At 40.6% G+C, this 20,964-nt stretch overlaps 1 protein-coding gene across 10 annotated transcripts in view; it reads right to left on the bottom strand.

Moving 5' to 3' along the window:
- LMO3 (LIM domain only 3) overlaps window positions 1-20,964 on the bottom strand; it is an 81,008-nt gene that overhangs the window by 36,987 nt on the left and 23,057 nt on the right. The gene's annotated exons all lie outside the window — the stretch shown is intronic.

Here is a 20,964-nt window from a genome sequence, read left to right as displayed (position 1 = left end):
TTTTTATTTACACTATATACACAAGCTCTTGAACAGAGGTGGACATGAACAGGCAGATAACTGTATTTCGGGAATGTCAGCCAAAACACCAATAATCAATTCCCAGGGAAGAATTCTGCCCTAAGAATTGACTCTAGATAGAGAGATTAAGACAAAGAGCAAAGTCTCCTGCTGCTTGCAACAGCTACCCCAAGAAACAAAAACAATAATACAGCATTTCTGTAAAATGCTCCCACACTAAGAAACAGAACTATGTATACCAGTGCCATCTGGTGATTCCCATCATCACCACCATATTTATGGAAGTGCACATCAGATGCAGATTTTTATCTCTGTAGAACGTAGATAAACGTTTGTACAGCAGAGAAGCTTGTATCACTACACCATATCATTTCATCATACTCACTTCTCTAAATTGTCTGAACATAAACAAAACTTTAATCGAGCAAGAAAATAAAAACCCCTCACATTGACTTAAATGGGGTACTTGCATTAGAAAGGCTTGTAGGACTCACCCAAAAATAGCAAATAAACCATAATGGTGTGCATAAAGTTGGCCAGGAGCAAGAACAGGAGTGACAGCACCAAAGTTAAAAATAATTAAAAGCTAATGAGCTGTGTATAATGAGCTTCATGGCTTAAACACCTTCTCTAGCTCGGATAGCTTTACAGTGATGGTTTTCCTCCCATTTTGGTCCATTCAGTGCCTTGTTTGGCAGCCTTGCCCCTACTAATAGAAACATTTCTTCCATCTTGCAGCTTTTAATAATCTATTAAATAATGTAGGGTGTTTTTATTATTTGTACTGTGAAGGTATCTATGGGGTGCAAACAAGGATAAAGACCCCCACTGGGCTAGGTGCTGTACAAACAGAACAAAATGATGATCCCGGCCACGGAGAGCTTACAACTGAAATAGGACAGGTAACAGGTAAATATAATGAACAGACTGGTGAAGCACAGAGAATCAGTGAGGCAATACTGGCCAACATGATAGGTAGCAGTCACAGCATACCAGCTGCTGACCTGTTGTCTGTTTATTTTTATAGGTAGATATTGTTATTCTTAGCCAATGCTTGCACCCACACCCTTTTCCTCCAGTTGTGACAAACATGCTTCTGTTCCATTCAAAGAGCCTCAGGGTCCTAAAGTTTCCGTAATTCACACACAAACTCGATTTCTCTACTACTCTTACCAGTTTCACGTTCACAGATAATTTCCATATCCAGCACTTTCCCATTTGCTAGCTTTCTCTGCTTATCACCCACTCTGGCTATTTGTCTGTGCTCACTGCCGCCCCTTCCATGATGTAATTGCCATCAGCTTGGGCAGATCAGCAAACAACTGGGAATGTTTTCTGCAGGTGGCCACTTTTCACAGGGGGAGTTACTATGAGAGAGAGAGAGAGAGAGAGAGAGAGATAAAGCCTGACAGGTGCTAAAGCACGAAGAGGTGGCAGCCCATGTTTCACTCTAATATTTAATACTATATTCCACCATTGTGGAAAGAAAAGCCAGGCAAACAGTGCCAAGGGTTTTATGTTATATGGGTTTTGGTCTCCAACATATGATGGCAGCTGCACTATCATAAATGGAACAGGAATCTAGTCCATTACAGATTTTATACGGATATCTTGTCCAGTCTGATTGGTCCCGCAACTAAGGTTTTTTGGGTTTTGTTTTGTGCCGATCAATAAATAGCAGTTGGTGTTTCTGCAATCAACACATGACTCAGAATGGTCACCATCAAAAAGTAAGCAACTTTCAAAGGGACAGGTTTCAGAGTAGCCGCCGTGTTAGTCTGTATCCGCAAAAAGAACAGGAGGACTTGTGGCACCTTAGAGACGAACCAATTTATTTGAGCATAAGCTTTCGTGAGCTACAGCTCACTTCATCGGATGTATCACAAAAGCTTATGCTCAAATAAATTGGTTCGTCTCTAAGGTGCCACAAGTCCTCTTGTGCTTTTTTCAAAGCGAAACGGTCAACTGAAATTTGACCCAAAATTTACCTTTCTTTAAAAAGAAATCCCCAAGTTTTTATAAAAGCAAACGTCAATGTTTCCACAATTAAAAAAAAATCCACAATCCGAACTATTTTTAAACAACTGAATAATTACCATGCAGTATTTGAAACCCAAATAATGCCCAGGGTCTAAAAGTGAAATTGACTACAAAACTGTAACTGACCCAATGGTTAATTCTCTGAGAGTATGAATATAAACTGTAACAAGGAAACTAGATTTCAGGGTGGATAAAAATCAATGATTTTTTTTTAAAAGATTTAAAAAAAACACACAGTTTATTTAAAAATTGGATTTTTTTGATAAAATGCTTTGAGGAAAAAAACCTATCTGAAGATAGTTTTAATTAAGATACATTATATCTTCTGTATAGATTATTTAGGTTAATCTTTCTATCCACCCAATGGGACTCAGTGCTCAGTCTAGAAGATACCATCAGAGATGCTTAGTTTTACAGTTCTCAAACTGTAGATTTGTGTCTCCAGAGATAACATGATTGCAGTGACCGATTTAGAGTTAGTGGGGCTCTGTGCTCAGCTTCATTTTTGGGGCCCCTCCTTGGGACCCAACCAAGAAAAGGAACACTCTCTCTTATCTCCCCCACACCTCCATTTTTCATTTTTTTTCCTTCATCCTCCTCCTATAAGTAATAGGAAGGAAAATGAAAATAGAGTGAGGTACCTTGATTGTTCTTGTAGTCTAACTTATTTTTCCACGGACCACTTTGAAAATCGCTGAGCGTCTCAGCGGACCACTTAATGATCTTTCCAAAGATTGTTTGTACTGTTAGCTACCTGTTGTAAAGCGCTTTGGATAAGAGCACTTGATAAAAAAAAATATAAAAGAATGTTGGGGTGCAGGGGCTGGGAGGAAGTTAGGGTGTAGGAATGGGCTGGGGGTTGGGATGCAGGGTCTGGCCAGGAGTTAGGGTGAGGGAGGGGGCTCAGGGCTTAGGCAGGGGGTTGGGGTGTGGAGCGCTTACCTGGAGCAGCTCCCGTTTGGTGTGTGGGTTGCAGGTGGGGATGTGGGGGTGGTGCAGGAATCAGGAAGGGCAGGTGGCTGGGGGTGTGAGGGGGGTGCAGGGTCTGGGAGGGAGTTAGGGTGCAGGAATGGGCTGGGAGTTGGGGTGCAGGGGCTGGCCAGGAGTTAGGATGCAGGAGGGGGCTCAGAGTTGGGGCAGGAGGTTCGGGCGTGGAGCGCTTACCTGGGGCAGCTCCCATTTGGTGCGCAGGGTGCATGTGGAAATGTGGGTGTGTGCACAGGAGCTCCCGTTTGGTGCTCAGAGTGGGGGTGGGGATGTGGAGGGGTGCAGGAGTCAGGGAGGGCAGGGGGCTGGGGTCATGAGGGGTGCTCTCAGCCCCCTGCCCTGAGCGCCTCACAACACGGTGCGGGGGGGGGGGTGATGTGTAGGGGGAGTGCTGGGGCCCTGACTTTGCCCCGTCCTGCCATGATTTCACCCCCTTCCACAAGGCCCTGCCCTCATGTCTTCTTTGCCTCCTCCCCCGAGCACACTGTGGCCCTGCTCCTCCCCCTCCCTCCCAGAGTGACCTGAGCACTGGCAAACAGCTGTTTGGCAGTGAGGAGGAAGCGCTTGCAGGGAGGGGAATGCGGCATGCTTGGGGGAGGAGGCGAGGGAGAGGGGAGCTTGGCTGCTGGTGGATGTGGAGCCTGCAGCAGGAGCCCCAGGAGCCAGCAGGACCAAGCTTCTGCCCCTGCAGCTGCCCGGCCCTGGGGCCCCCGTGCCAGGGCACCCTGTATTTTACTATAAATCCGCCTCTGCATGCTTGTTAACAGCAAAACTGTTTTAAAATAAATAATACAGAGAGGTGAGAAATAACAGACCTTAACCCTATTATCCCTCTGCAAATTTGTGTACACAGAGTCAATCCCTTACCTCTCTCTAAAAGTGCAAAGTTTCAGAAAGTTCAATGAATAGAAGATTGTTGGGGATGGACTAGATCTGGACAAGGAGTAGTCTGAAGATAAATGTGAGAAGGGAGGGACAGGCAGTAGAAACCCAAGTGAAACTGTTTAAGCAGCACATTCCAGAAGTTTTGAGGTCTTTCCGTGTGTAGCCTTCATTGACTTGAGATCTACCATACCATTCTCTCAGTAAAAGGGAAAACCTATAATGGCAGCAGGCTGTAAAGGAGACCCAGTTTGGGAATATTTTAATGAAGTTCCGCTACCTGTGGGTAAGACAGGCATGCAAGCAAAATACAAACAGTGCAACAAAGAAATGCAAGGCCTGGGTGCCCGAATGAAACAACATCATGAGACGTGTTCCTTCTCAGGAGGAAGCTGCGTTGAAGATGAGGAAAGGAACATGTCTGAACATGCAGGATCTTCAGGTTGGTAAACTTTTTTATTTCAGACTTTTCTTAAGGACTGCCTTTTGTCCCCCTGGACTACTCTTGAATTCTCATGTTTGAGCAAAAATATAGTTGTTACTCTACGGTACTATCATTTTAGATGCAGTTGTGATAAAAAAAATAAGTAGCTGAAAGAGGCAGATCTTCCCTTTACAATTTCACCTTTAAAATAGTACTGAGTGTCAGTGAATGCAATGAGTAATACTAAATGAATTACTAATTACTAGTATGGTGGTAATAATTAAATAACTGCATTGAATTATTTTGTTTAGGAGAATCCATCCTCAACATACAGGATTCTGAAGACTATCCACCTTCAAGATCACCATCATTTTCTATAGTTTCAGAGTTATCTGCCAATGACAGTGTTTCAGTCACATCATGTATATGCTGCCACAGTATATCACCTGTAGCAAAAAGAAAAAAGAATCTCCATCATCCAGAAACAACCATAGATAAGTTTGTAATAAGAACCAGCAGATTACAAAAAGAGGTAATTGATGAAAAAAATGCCCGGTTTGTTTACGCAACAAACTCTCCTTTCTGTATGGTTGAGAACCTACACTTCATTAACATGCTTCAGTCATTAAGACCAGGATACAGTCCACCCAATAGAATCATAGAGCAGATGTTGCAGGCAAATTGCTGGATAAAGTGTATGAAAGAGAAATTGATCTGTGTGCAAAAGGTCTAGAAGGTGACATTGTTCCACCCATCAAGACTTAGGTTAACAATGTCCACAATGATCCTGTTCTATATGCTTGTGTGACAACAGAAGAAGGTTTCAGAGTAACAGCCGTGTTAGTCTGTATTCGCAAAAAGAAAAGGAGTACTTGTGGCACCTTAGAGACTAACCAATTTATTTGAGCATGAGCTTTCGTGAGCTACAGCTCACTTCATCAGATGCATACCGTGGAAACTGCAGCAGACTTTATATATACACAGAGAATATGAAACAATACCTCCTCCCACCCCACTGTCCTGCTGGTAATAGCTTATCTAAAGTGATCATCAGGTTGGGCCATTTCCAGCACAAATCCAGGTTTTCTCACCCTCCACCCCCCACACAAATTCACTCTCCTGCTGGTGATAGCCCATCCAAAGTGACAACTCTCTACACAATGTGCAGGACAATCAAGTTGGGCTATTTCCTGCACAAATCCAGGTTCTCTCACATCCCCCCACCCCCATACACACACAAACTCACTCTCCTGCTGGTAATAGCTCATCCAAACTGACCACTCTCCAAGTTAAACCAGAACATCGGGGGGGGGGGTAGGAAAAAACAAGAGGACACAGGCTACCTTGCATAATGACTTAGAAGAAGGGAATGTCTTCCTTACAGAAACTATTGATACATCAGGAAATGCACACACAGCAGAATACTTACAAGTTGCAACAGTAAAAGCTATAACAAACTGAGAAAAATGCAGATGTCTAGTACGCAGTTTGGTCACAGACAATGCTGCAAATGTATCCAAGATGAGAAGAAATTTTTTAGAAGAGAGTCCCAAGCTAATAACATACAGTTGCAGTGCTCTTTTGATGCACCTCCTAGCCAAAGACTTCAGTGTTCCAGAAATAACGGCTAATGTTGTTGAAATTGCAAAATGCTTCCCTAACACCCACTTTGCAGCAGCTGCTCTGAAAAAAAAGTGGGAGGAACCAAGCTAACGCTCCCACAAGACGTGCAATGGAACTCAGTAGTGGACTGTTTTGAGCACTAGATCAAAAACTGGCCTAATCGGATGACAGTTTGTGACCAAAATCATGAAAAAAAAACAGATGGCACTGTCACAGCCAAAGTTCTCAACATTAGGCGTAAGAGAAATGTTGAACACATGCTGAGTACCCTGCAGCCTATTTCTGTAGCCTTGAACAAAATGCAGGAAAATAGCTGTTTTATTGCTGACTCTGGTGAAATTTGGACGGAACTGAGTGAGATTTTAAAAAGAGAAATCAGCAATGACAGAGTTAAATTACAAGCATTAAAAAAAACAAAAACAAAAAACCATGGGACAAGCACTATCTCCAGCTCATTTTCTTTCAAATATTCTCAATACTCGGTACCAGGGTCAAACCTTAACTGCTGAAGAAGAGGAGCTGGCTATGACATGGACATCCAGCAATCATCCCTCCATAATGCCAACTATAATAAACTTCAGAGCTAAGGGTGAACCATTCAAGAAATAGATGTTTGCTGATGGTGTTTTAAAGAAAGTCACACCAGTGAACTGGTGGAAGTTACATAAGCACTTGGATTCAGAGACTGTGGAAGTGATAATCTCACTTTTAACAGCAGTAGCTTCTTCTGCCGCTGTAGGAAGAAAATATTCTTCCTTTGGACTAATTCATTCCAAATTGAGAATGAGTTTGGGACCCTGAAAAAGCAGGAAAGCTTGTTTTTCTTTTCCAGATTACAAAGAAAGAGGAAAATAAAGGTGAAGATGACTAAGATAGCTGCAAAAGCCAGTATTTTAAGTTTCTCAAGTTGACCTGGCTGACATAGTCCATTTAATTTTTGTTTTGTTTTTTAAAAATATTTCATTTAAATATTTTAGTTAAAAACAATTTTAATAAAAACGAACCTGATTTTAAAAAAACTTGAACGTTTTAATTAAAAAATTCATATGCTTGTTTAGGTAAAATATTATGTTTGCTGTTGAAGAAAAAAATCCAGAATACATAACATTGTTGTTTTAGTTTAATGAAACAATTTAAATGTCCGTCTAGTGATATTCTCCTCCTAATACAGCATGGCAAGAAAATCCTCCAAATAGTAGTGATTAACCTGTTGAACTGGAGATATTTATGAAGTCATTGGGAGGTGAACTATCTGCTTCAATTACCTTTGGTAAATGAAATAACCAAACAATCATTCCTGTTCTGATATAGCTGTAAAACTAATCAGAAAAGTTTTCAAAATAAATCACTTAAAAACGTATAGTGTACACCTCATAAAAATGAAACCTACATCTACCTCGGAGTTGTGAAGAATATGTATTAAGGTTTTAACAACCAACAAGAATGCACTTTTATGTAGAAATCCATGATTAAATCGAGTCTTCCTGACTAGTGATTTAAATCATGATTTAAATCAATTTGATTTAAATCAAATCCACCCCGCTAGATTTTTAGGTATTCCACTTTTAATAAATCTAATCTAGTGCTGGCATCACAAACAAATTCCTTTACAACATGCAGTATGATTTAATTTGGAGGTGCCTATACAAGATAACATCTCTGCTAATTTAAATGTGTAACTTTAAATTTTAATTGGTTAAGAAGAACTACTTGTTAAATCCTTAAGTCCCGATTCTGTATACACCTGTGCACATGAGTAATTTACATGATCAGTTCCATTGAAGTCAATGGGACTACTCACATGAGTAAATTTACGGTGCACATCAGTCCCCAAGACTGAAAGCTCTTCAAAGTAGGGCCTGTTTCTTCTATATGTTCTGTATACGGCATAGGCCACTTTCAGGGAGGATTAAATAAATTCATACCAGAAGGGTATGGTTTTGTTGTAGTGCAATCCCTAGGAATATACACAGTTTATTGGATAACACGTATTTTGCTTATATTGCTAAGGTAGGGTCCAAAGAGATGAACCCCGTCATTACTATTAGCATGGTGAAATGGTATGCAATTACATCGGTACCTCATATTAAAGGAAGAGGGTTATAAAGAAAAATAATGTCATGTCATAGACTAACAAGATCACTCTCCAGCACTCAAATCTAGATTGGCTCTCACTTTTTTTAACCAATTAATAAGAATTAAATACCACATATTAAGTCTTGTTTAGTGACGGTCCTTTTTTTACTGTTATAGGTATCTGTTACTTGTATTGCTATAAAAAACAAGAAAGTGGTGTTTGCCAAAAGGTGCTGTCTGAGACGCCATGGCATTTTTTTCTACTGAGATTTAGAAATAACTAGGGTAACTGTTGACTTGTTAATAATGCAGTGTACCTACCCAATTGCACACACTTATCTCAAACCCTTGGACTTCCTCTTTCGCTGGAAATACTTCGGTTTGGTGTGCATACAGAATAGGATGTAAAAGTCCATAGCAAAGTCAGAGCCCCTGCTTAAGAAAAGTAAGGAGTAGTTTTGAAGGAAGCTCATCTCCCATTTTAGGTACCCAACTAAAGGGCCAGATTTTCAGATGAGCTCTTATAGAAAATTTTGCCATAAAAGAGTCCCAATAGGAGCTGCTAGATGCTGAGCACTTTTGCGAATCTGGTCCTTATTTCAGTGTTTAAACTGGCAAGCTCTACTGACAGTGTTGCCCCTATAAACACCCCCCCCCCACCTTTCTAATTTTTAACTTAAACAGGAAGCGCTAGCTGCACTAGGTCTTCTAGCATTTCTTGCTAAATTTGAAACTCGTATGTTTATGAAGGCACTTAAACACCACAGAATCAAGATACCTAATCTAGTTCCTATTTGGCCAATTTGTCTCACTACTGGGATAATAAAAAAAAACCCCTAACTGAAAACAAAACCAGTATTTGTCAACATTCATTCAATGTCCAAACAGCTGCTCAATTTGACCACATTCATATCCCTTGCCAATTATGAATGTTTGCAGTATCCGTGCACGTATACAAATAAATATTTGTGCATGAACAGGAGAATTCCTGATTCATTCATTTCCTGTATGAAAAAGCTTCAGTCATCTCAGCACAGAGAAGAAACACATGTGAATCAGGTGACCAATCATGCAACACAAATACCCAAAGCAAACATGAACACCCCACAGACTGACAGAGGTTTGTATGAACTATTTGGCAAATACACTCAACTAAAATCAGGATCAATTTGCAATTGTGGGAGGGGGACAAGGGAGGGCTAAATTTGTTCAATAAATTTATTTTCAACTAACAATCTGACTAGCCCTAGACCAAACATCTGAATTCTCAATGTGATTTTAAGTGGTAGCCGATCAAATACAGTACATTGTGTGTGCATGTTGCTGAGTTGTTAGTCTCAATAGGTTTCTAAACCAAATAGAAAATATGGAGGAATGCATAAGCTGATTCAAATTAACCAGGTCTGACTACACATTTTAAGAAAAGCACTGGGTGTGCCTTGCATCCAATAGCAACAATTTGTTATGCACTGTAGTGTTACAGCACTCTAAATGGTAAGTAACTGTTTAAAAATTCTGAAGCATTCCTAAAATGTTTCACTTAAACATTTCTGCAATAAAAATCTTATTGAACTGTTGCTTTCATTAATTTTCTTCACACTAGAGACCAAGGAACGCAAGTTCGATTTTCTCTTTTCTTTCTTTTTTTTTTTTTAAACTTTGCCTACTACTAGCAAATAAACTCTCTCTTTTTTAATAAAACCCTGGCCTTGAGTTTTGGCCTCTTAATAGTAGTCTACATGGTCGACTACCCTTGGTGTTAAATTTTCTTAAATTGTATTTCTGTCAGTATATCATTTTTTTAAGCAATGGACCCTATAATAGCAAGCACTATTCTGTCCGGAGTACATTTGAACAGCATGACAAGTATTTTTCACTACAGGAGACAAACAATGATATGTATTACATGCAGTAAACATTGCCTTTGGTACATAGGGTTCTCTTAGCATTCATCTGTCTAAAATCTCATTGTGTCCTGAACAGGGAAAAAACCATGCCTTCTCATTAACAATTGCCGAGGGCTGTAGGTTTGTAAAGTGCCAACAATGCACTGTCGCATTTCTCATGAAACAAGAGCTTGATTGAATATTACAAGAGATGGTAGAAACCCAGCCAGGTGGATTAGGATGTATTTTAAATAGTAAAAACATAAGCAGCACCTATTTCACTATGCCGCTTACCTAATAAACATGTACTGAATAATTCTTTTTATACAAATTTTGTTTTATAAAGATTTCTCCTGAGAATACTAAGCTAGCAGCAAACGGAACATGATCTCATTTTGGGTGAAATGCACCCCACTCCAAGTGAACAGCAGAAGGTATTCTAGTCTATTTCAGCTGGATATATGGCCTCCTGTGAGCCATCTGCAGTGGTCTCCCTTAGTGAGTCTGTATGTTAGGGGATAGATTTTTAAAATGGCTCAGTGTTGGCCTGACTCTGCTCTGACTTAAAGTCAGTGGCAGCAAATTTAGGCCAACACTGATTCCTTTTAAAAATCTTATCCTGCTTTATTAAACTTTAACCAAGCTTAACTTGGCATTTTATCCTGCAAACGTTCTATCCTATAAGCAAGTAACTACACTCCAATGAGTAATTCCATTAAAGTCAGCGGGACTACTCCCATTGCATAAGTGATGCAGGATCTAGCTCTTGATCTGTTAATTACATTCTGACTTGGCGAGAATTCTTTAAAAAAAAAAAAAGAGAACTAATTCCCAATCATTCAACAGCACTTGGACTCTCCTGGTCAGAGTCTGAGATCAGTAGGGGAACAATGGTCCAGCGGTTAGGATGCTAGCCTGGAATTTGAAAGAGCCACATTCAATTTCCTGCTCTGGAAGAGACTGTGACTTTAAGTTACTTGTTTTTTCTGGTAGAGATCCTCAAAGGTAGGCTCCTAACTTCCATACATTTGAAAGGTCTCTCCCTTATTTCTCCATCTATAAAATGGGGCTAATAGCTCTTCCCCACCTGACAGGGGTATTGTGAGAACAAATACATTCAAGATTGTGAGGTGCTCAGATACTACAGTAACGGGGGCCTTCGGTGTTTAGAATAGATATACAAGAAATATACTATTCAGAACTCCTGGGTTGCATTCTAAGCTTTCCTAGGACCTCAGTTTACACCTCTGTAAAGTGAAAGGTCTACTGCTCCCTTAGGACAATTGTGAGGGCTAGCAAACATTGACAAGACACAGATTCTCAGATCACTGGTGCTACATAATTAATGCAAAACAAAATTTGTAGGTACAGGGCCATATTCTGACTGGATCAGTAAAAACTCCTGCTCTGAACTAATAAGAGATGGTGACTGAATAAGGGCTTTAGCCCCACATGCAAACATGACTGGAAGCAGATTGTCAGTTGGGAACTTAAACACTGACTTAAAAAGAAAGTGCAAAGATCTTGGTGAAGAAGCTTAAATACCAAGTATAACAACCTTCCATGGCCCCAGGAAGGGAAAAGTGTGCGACAATGAGGACTGGAGGTGGGAAGAGTGGGTATTTTTAAAAGTGACAAGAAAAGATGTATTTCTTAAAATTCTGCTATGAATATTCTAATAGATTCCTCCCTCCCAGGCTGCCCTAAGTCAAGCACCTGGTACGCAGCATGTTCTGCAGAGGCAGCTACACAGCTATTTATACCAGGCCCATAGTTCATTTTGCATCTCATAACAAAAAAACCCAACCCCAAAACGGTTATTTTTAAGGGGTAGGGCTGTTGGAAGAAAATAAATTTACAGTCATTTCACAGTGAGAGAGAGAAGATCCTCTCTATGCATTCTCCTAACAGAGCAGGAGAAGGTCTGGGCTGGAATTAAAATTGTTTGTCTTGTTTAGACTACTGTGTGCTTCATGCAGTAACATTTGCTGCAAGGTCTGGGGCTCTCATAAGAGATCTTGTGGTGAGATTCACACCCCTTTATGCCATATAAAGGCACTGGAGCACCATACAAGGGTGCTAAAAGCCCTAGATCCAGCAGGGAGAGAATTCTCTCAGTGCAGGAACTGAGGAAGACAGCCACAGGCTCCCGTCCAAGGGCCCTCATGCAGGGCTAGGAGTGGAAGGGAGCATCAGGGACAGGGCTACAGCATGTAACACAGCAAAGATTCTGGGCTGTGCTGCTGCTCTGGTGTGGTTAACTCTCCAGGGCTGTCTAATTATACTAGGTCTGCTTTGGCCCCTGCAGCAGCCCGGAATTGGGAGGGTACAACAGTGGCTTAAAGACTTGAAGCTTAGCACAGCACTGACTCTCACCCTTGGCCTTTTGATTGTTCTCACCGCAGTTTCTTTGACATCTGGGATGAGGGGTTGGAGTCCCTCCTGGGAGTTCCCCACAGGGGCAGCACTAGCCTTCCCATCAGGAGAGGGAAGGGGGCACACAGCTCTGCTAAAGAGAAGGGATAAGTGCTAAAGGGCAGGGATGAGAATGCCATGCCAGACAATGCCTACCCCACCGAGAAGGTATCGAAGGAGTCAGTGGATGCTGCCCTCCCAGCAGGGAGATCACCCTTGCTAATGATAAATAATATCTAATTCGTATACAGCACTTTTCATAAGTAAATCTCAAGTGGTGTGCAAAGGACATTAGTATCATTATCCGCCTTTGACAGATGGGGAAACTGAGGTACAGGGAGGTGAAGTGGCTGGCCCAAGTCATGCCAACAGGCTCGTGACAGAGTCAGGAATAGAACTCAGGTCTCCTGAATCCCAGTCCAGTGATCTAGCCACTTCCTCCTAAGTTCCAACCACAACAAAGAGAAGTGTATTCTAGGGTGGGAGGTTAAGCACCAGTGCAATGCTTCACTCAGGAAGAGTTTCTTTGCTGGATATAGGCATACAAGATACTCTAAGCAACAACATGCTCCTCTGTCTGACCTCTGGAGGATGATCTAAAATCTGCAGCACCTTGAAAGCTGGTTCCATGCCTATAGCTGGGGCCAGCCCATTACCTTTCTTCTTTGTAATTTGACCTCTCTCAGCACTTACAAGGGAAGGAGAGGAGTCTTAGCAGATCTTTACTCCAGCCCAGAAATCTTTGGTAAAGGAGCAGGGATCGGATGCTAAGGTTATCTTACACTATAGAGAAAGCCTTTGTATTTAAAAAAAATGCAGTCACAAATGGCATTAAGTAACAGCTACATGACATTCCCATACAAAATACACAGAAACTAAAAGCTGTTGGTTACAGTAGTTAGGCTGCCAGCCCTCTCAACCCATGAGAAAAAGATTCAGACAGAAAGCCCCATGACTTCGGTCTGTGGTACATCATCATATAGGGCCCCACTGCTGTGAAACGCTTTGAAACAGGAGACCTGTTTATCGCTGCACAAGAGCCTGAAAATATACCCAACTCAGTCCTATTGAGGGACCACTGGGATTGAAAGCCACTCTCGCGGCAGTACCCACAGGCGACACTGGTGGAAAAGGCCTATAGAAATTATATTCAAAGCCCACAGAATGTACTATAGATTTGTGTCACTGCTACACAATTCTATACACTGTTTTGTTTGTTTTTAAATATCTATGAGGACTTTTCCAAAGACTAGGATCATCCCAATGTCCCAGCCACTTTAGCTAATCCCAGATAGGTACATATGGGAGTAAAAGGCAGAGGCCAGCCATAAATGCCAGTCACTGTTCTGCCTGAGCGCAAAAGCTGCAGAAGTCAAGTGCCATCACTAGACATCCTTAATGGATAAAATGAAGACAAGGACCTGCTCACCATCCTTCTGCACCAGCCAGCAGAAATGAGATAACTGGAGGGACAGAAGAGAGCATGCTGCACCCAGCCACAGTCACTACTGTGCACTCGCCTCCAGCATCTCCTGAGGCAACGTCCCTGCCTCAGGAAAATGCCTCTGGGCCCTTCCTCCAGGACAATGTGCCTCTATAGTACACACACTATAGGCTTTGGCCTAAGCCATAATAGAACCCCGACAGCCTTCTTAAAATTAAGTAAACAAAAGCACATATTGAAAATTCTGTGCTTTGTTAGCATAAGAGACGCTTATGTGACTTTTTGGAATCACTGTGGCAAGTTGTGAATTATGTGGGAAACAAAAAATCCCTACTCACTGCACATGATTCAAATAATAATATAATCTCTCTAGGTGATTTTATCTTAAAAAAATCACTTGTGTGCCATTTTATTTTTGTCCTGTGCCCAGAAGAGTCTCTTCTCTCTCCTTTACTGGGTATTGGTACCTCAGCTATCAATGAAGAAAGAGGGAGGAAAAAACAAAACAAAACTCAAAACTGATGCTGGAGAGGAGCAGTTCGGTCCACAGAAAGTACCTTGTGCTAGAAGATAATGTATAGGAACCTTCAAGTAAGCCAGGTAGTTCTGAACCTTTAGCCAAAAAAAGGCCTTAAGCATCATTCTTTCTGGAAACACTACAATCAACATTTCAGGACATCAATAAATGAGAACCAGGATCTAATCTGATCAGTTTGATTTTTTAACTTGATCAACCTTTTGAGATTGTATTACAGAGGTAACAAACACCACATTCAACGTGCTCAGGTTCATCAGGAAAAGCATTTGTAAGGCCTGTAAACAGCTAGGTAGAAAAACTATCATGGCTATGATCCAATAGTGGAGATATATACACCACTGAAATACTTGCTGCCTCAGAACACTTACTTTAGTCATTTCCTGCTCTTTATTAATTCATTCAAGAGCAAAGTTGTCCCTTTATTGGATTTTTTTCCCCAAGCAGCTGCAACCCTAAAGTAGCCATTTTGTAACTAGCTGTTACCTGCTGCATGGGACTCTCTCTTCGAACCAGTGAGTACCTGTTATGTTTTTCATATTCTTAGTACTGAGAAGATAGCACATTGTCACAGGACTTTCTGGCAACAGAGACTACAGGTGACTTTCCCCTGCTCCAGGGCTGCGGCTGCTGGGGAGAGATGGCCCTCCTTCCCAGCCTCAGCTCTGTGGCTGCTATGGTGGAGAGAGACCACCCCACCCTTCCTTCCCAGCCCCAGCTTGTGGGCTGCTGTGGCAGGGGAGAGAGGGCACATCCATCGCCTTTGAAAGGTAAAACTACCGAAATGAAAATATGAGTTGTGTGCTTTTATTTGTAGAACAAAAAAAAAGTTAATTTTTAATATAGTGCTTTTATCCAAAGTGCTTTACAATAGTTAGCTAATGGTACAAACAACATTTGGAAAGATCATTAAGTGCTCTGCCGAGACCCTCAGCAATTTTCAAGTGGCCTGCAGGAAAAAAAAAAACAAAAAAAAAAAAACGTTTTAGATCAGTGGTTCTTAAGCACAGCACCTCTGGCGGTCAGGTTAGTTTAACAGGGGCTGTTAAAAATGTAGTGCCAACCACTGGAGCTCTGCTGAGAGAAGAGCATTAAGCCTCTACTAATGTGTGTGCCTAGACTTGTTTCCATGTGTGGTTACACCACTGAAAGTTTGAGGAAGCGTGAAAGTTTAAGGCTACATGACAGTCCTTTGAGGGCTGGAAGTCTATAGTGTTGGACCCTGAGTTCTTTGCAGATATGGGGTTTCTAGACCTGCACCCAGACTCACAATTGTGATTTTCTTGGAAATGAAATGTGTCTTCTACCTCTTCTTCCATTCACCCGCCCTGCCAAATTTTCCTTTTAATGGAAAGGGAACACTTATCCTTGTACAAATAGGCCTGTTGGATACTCCAGTAAAAAGGAAGCACCAGTAGAATGTGGTGTTCCTATGTAATTCTGACAGCGTGCTGCATTAATAATCCAAGTACTACCCCGTAAGGAATTGGTGGCAAGAATTTACTTTTCAGAAAGACAACCCATGCAGGATTACACTTACTGGGGAGGGGAAAGTAGACTTTAGAACAAAGGAAGTGAGGCAGTTAAAATGAAGAATCTGCCAAGGAACTTTAAAAAAAGCAGAATGTGTGTCTGATAAAATAACCTTAGAGGCTTAAAAGCTGCTTTTTAAAAACCACATAGGAAAAACTTTATCTACACTAGGTGTTTTATCTGCTAAGATCACAAGTCCACCTGCGTTAAAAAAAAATATATATCTACACACAGCATATTTAGTTCCAGCATTATTTTGCCAGATGCAGTAGGTTCCTATGAATGAATGACTGGGAACCTGCCAAACTACAGTAGATTTTTACAAATAAACCAGCTCCTGTAGAGATTTAAAAAAACAAAACAAAAACACTACCTTAAATACAGAAGGTATATTTGGTTGGGTGGAGAGGGAGAGAAAAGTGGCAGATCTGGGGAAATACTGCATTGGTAGAATAAGAATGGGATCATGAGCACTTTAAGACATCTGAATTCTTAAAGAAACCTGTAATGATTAGTTCTACCTCTTTGCTAGATTAAGATTTACTCCTTTAAAGCAATATAATTTTGTTCCTAGAGAGGAGAGAACTAGCCTAACAACACACAGGAGGTAAGAAAACAGGGTGGGGGCCAGATACTGTTCTGGAAATGGCAGGAAAGAGATCAGACAGGGTCATACCTGGACATGGAAGGTAACTGGGAGTCTCACATACACACATCGATGCTCATATTAAAGGGTCTCAAAAAAGCATGACACACCCCTAGTTAAACATGTACTCAATTTTTTTATTCACTGGGTGATTTTTTAATAGCAGTTCATTCAAAATTTGGACTGAATTAGGTGAGGAGGCGCTAGAGGAAATGCTTATGGCAAATGTGGGACTATTGTCATTGATGGTAAAACAGCATGTTTGTTGGGGTGTTCGTAGCATTGCCTGGTTTACATCTCACGATTACTGTGATTAAAAATTTCCTGTCTCTTGGGAATTAGTTTAAAATGACTTTGCATTACCGACTATAAATATTCAATACTATACTGAAGTGGGTTTTTTGGGGAATGATTGCCTCTGTAGAACACAGTACCTTCTTCTTACGCTTTAACAAAAATCCCCAAAATGAAAACACTTATGGGAGTCTTTGGCTGCTCGTCTAGTATCCTGGTATTTGACCATAATGAGGAAACAGGCACAGAAATTAAAGATGAGTGAGTGTCAGAAGTGAAGCCCAAAGTTCTGACCTAGCCACTAGATCACAGTGCTTCTTGTTGCCTTTTTTAAAAAAAATTATTTTAAAGTTCACCACATAGCAGGCCTAGATTGCACAGAATTCATTTATTCTCAGTGCAGAATTTAATAGACAAGTTATTAGGGGCAAGATTTTTTTTTTTTTTTTTTTTAAAGGGGGTCTAAAGTTAGGCACTCCAGCCCATCTTTAATCAGCTGAAGAAGGTGCCTGATTTCAGAAAGACTGAGCTGGGTGCTCAGCATTTTTTGAAAAATCAGAGCAGCTATTTAAATATTTAAATCAGGACTTCTGAGCCTAACTTTAATCACCCATTTTTAAAAACCCTTGCCTTAGTTTTGAATCACTAGATAAATTCTATTACCCAAATTATTTTTTTTAAACCTGCCATACACATGGTGTGATCCTTTCCCCACACCACCTGAAAATGGGGGAGGGAGAAAGACAGAATGAATCTGAGTATAGAAATCAGAAGTTTGATAGACCTACAAGAGCCGCACACAGTGTGAGGCTTGTGCTATTTCACCAGACAGCTCTGGCAGCAAGTTTGCAAATAGCCAGTAGCAGCCTTGTGGTCCTCAGCCTTTCATGACCCAAAAAACACCTCACCACCCTGTGGCTTGGGATGGTGGTTCTGCAATATATATTATGGTAAAATTAGAAGTAATAAAGTCAGCACATGGTGTGTGTTTTCAGGACTGAGGCCTAAAGTTAGATAAAAGGAACTTGTTTTTAATGTAGCAGGTTAAAACTAAATAATGTAACTAAAAGCATTTATTGCTAAACACCCCTATAGTAAACTTTCACCCTTCCCTCTTCTTGAGAGAGAGAGAGAGAGAGAGAGAGAGAGAGTGTCTCTCTCTCTCTCTTTTTAAGGAACAATTCAAATTTAGAAAGTTCTCTCTGCAGCAAGTAGGGCTAAACATTTACCAATGAACCCCTCCCCCAAGTCTGTAGAAAAATGCAATTCCCCCACAAATTTGCAATAAGGAAAGTTTTCACTAGAAGGTGTTTTTTAGCCCTATGGGCTAGAGAATCCAAGGTTATCGTATATGGATCTTAACAAGTGGTATATATAGGACTTCTTTCTATACTAAGAATGGGGTATAACAGTTCTAACAGCCTAAGACATAAAGGAAGATGTATGGATAAAGGAACAATCCTGCACAGCAAGAAGGATAGATTATTCCCAACAGTAGACCTGAGTCAACAGTTAATTATTGCAATAGTGACTAGAAGTCCGCAATGGAGATCTATGCCTCACTGTACTACATACTGGACAGACACCCTTCTAGAAGAGTTCAAAATCTACATTCAGTTAATGTAATCCTCTTTCTCAAGAAAGATCTATATTAGCAATAGTGATTTCCTCAATTATGGGTGTTATTCAAGAGTATTCAACAAGGCTGTGCTGCTATTTTTAACTGTGGATTGATGCAAACTTCTCTGCAAGTATTTGATACTTGCTATTTAAGCACTGCTATTTAGTTGTAATCTTGCAGGTAGGTTACATGGTATGACTTTTGGATAAACACACAAGTACTTTTGATGCAAGTATTAGGGAGCCCGAATTGTGGATTCATACACATCTATACTCACCTATGTGACTGAAATTTACTTTGAGCAAATATTAAAACTGGGCTGTATATATGCAAATGTTTATGGAAAGTAAACACAAAAGGGCCACACCCAGGGAATAACTGAGTTCATTTAGGAGTTAGGGAAGAGTTTGGTCAGATTTTTTCCCCTAGTATTTGCCTAGTTCAATCCAAATATCTCTTTCCTGTCTGGCTTCTATGGTTCATCTATTTCTATCGCAATGTGTGGAGAATTTTTTTGTGGGGGAATGGCGGGGGGGGAGGGGGGGAGGAACAAAACTACATGTTATCCCCTGGCTTAATATAATTGATTAACCGGCAGCTGTTAGCACATATCTAGGGTGAGAAATCTTATCTCCCATAATATAGCTCACACATAAAACCCTAGTTTCAAAGGCTTGACCACAAAAACATAATGCAAAAGTAATGAAGGTAAATTCAAAGTGACATTTGCAGTTTGGTTTTGTGTAATTTCCTTCTAAATAGTAGAACATACATCCCGTTACAGTATGTCTAGATACAAAGACTTGACATCCCTTGTTTATTTCTCACCTCTTCAAAATGTAAAAGGAAGCTACAATAAAATCCCTGATTTCTCTCCGCACAAGCAATTTTATCTTTAGATGTTGTGCAGTTCTCACTTTCATCCAGTATGTGCTAACACAAGACATTATCATTTTTGCAAAAGAAAAGATGAAAAGCTTAAATTACAGTACTGCAGAATGCCACTTAACACAAACTGCAGGAGAATTTCCTGTGGAATACCAATCCAGGTCTGAACACACTTCATTTTACGAGAGGTGATTTTCCCTAGTGAAGGCTTCTGTAACATGTTGTGTAGTTTGTTACAAAACGGAAACACAAAGTCTAATTGTAACTCAAGTACAAACCTCCTAGTGTTAATAATTTGGGCCACTTGTGCCATCAGTCATGCAAGTGCAATTCTTATTTGAGCAAATGGTAGTTTTGATCTGAAGCTAGAGTTTGGTCTAAGGCCAGGGCTGCACTACAGACTTATATCAGTATTACTATGTTGCTCAGGGGCGTGAAAACCCTAGCGACAATGTTATGCCCACCTAACCCCCCGCTGTAGACAATGCTGTCAATGGGAGAGTCTCCCATTAATTTAGCTACTGCCTCTCCCAGAGGTGGATTAACTATGCTGACGGGAGAAGCTCTTCCATCTTCACTAAAGTGCTACAGTAGTGCAGCTGTGCATGAAGACAAACCCTTACATATACATTCTTCACAGAATACTCCACCAAAGCATTTCAGCACGTGCTTAACTTTAAGCCCTTGAGTAGTCCCATTGACATCAATGGGGCTGCTCAAATATTTAAAACTTCAGTATATGTTTAAGTACTGTGGTAGATTGGTCCATATCTGAAACAGATCTTAAGGCTGGAAAAGACAACCCTCATCATCTGATCAGCATCATACAGGCCACAGAATTTCACCATGTAATTCCTGCATCCAGCCCAGCACATATTCTTGTATCGCAACAGGTTTTTAAACTAAGCATGAATGGCTTATGAGGTTTAAGTGGAAATCCTTTCGTTTTGATAACAGAATGTATTATTCTGTTGGATTTTGGTGGAAATATTGAGTTTACTTTTCAGTTACTTAAGTGAGTTTCGTTCGTGTCCTTGCTGTTGTGTGGTAAAGATGTTCTACTACTTTACTGCATTCCTAACCCCAAAGGATATATTTAACAACATTCTAAATATTAGAAAACTGGAGAATAAGCAGTGTAGGTAAATCCTAAATTTAGTTACTGTGGGCTGCATTTAATCCCGAGTATGCCATCCAGAACAGAACACACACTTTTTTTTCTGCCAAGTCAAATATGTCTAACTACATTGTCCATCTTGTACTCAAAAGATGACTTGGTGACGAAGTCGATATCTATTCTTAAAGGAACAGTGTATTCCTAGGGATGTCTTGAGCTCTAAAGTTTTTAAATAAATAGATGAATCATTTCCATGGCCACCTAAAAACAAAGAAAAGATGGGACTCAAGAGACCAATGGCTAACAGCCCATGAATTTAGAATAATTTGGAGTCTCAGCCACTGAAGGCTATAAGATAACAGCAATACCAAAATGCCATGATTTATAACTGCTTAACTACAAGAAGATTTCTTGGCATGGGCTTCTGTCATTCAGTTCCTAAAACATTAGAATCAAAAATTCAATTCAAGTATTATATTTGGGCTAGACGGACTTTAAGCTTGGGGATATCATTTAGATTTATTTAAAGGGC

Source organism: Lepidochelys olivacea, assembly GCF_965140295.1.
Source record: "Lepidochelys olivacea isolate rLepOli2 genome assembly, chromosome: 1".
Classification (NCBI taxonomy): Eukaryota; Metazoa; Chordata; order Testudines; family Cheloniidae; genus Lepidochelys; species Lepidochelys olivacea.
This window is presented reverse-complemented; position numbering and strand designations above follow the sequence as displayed.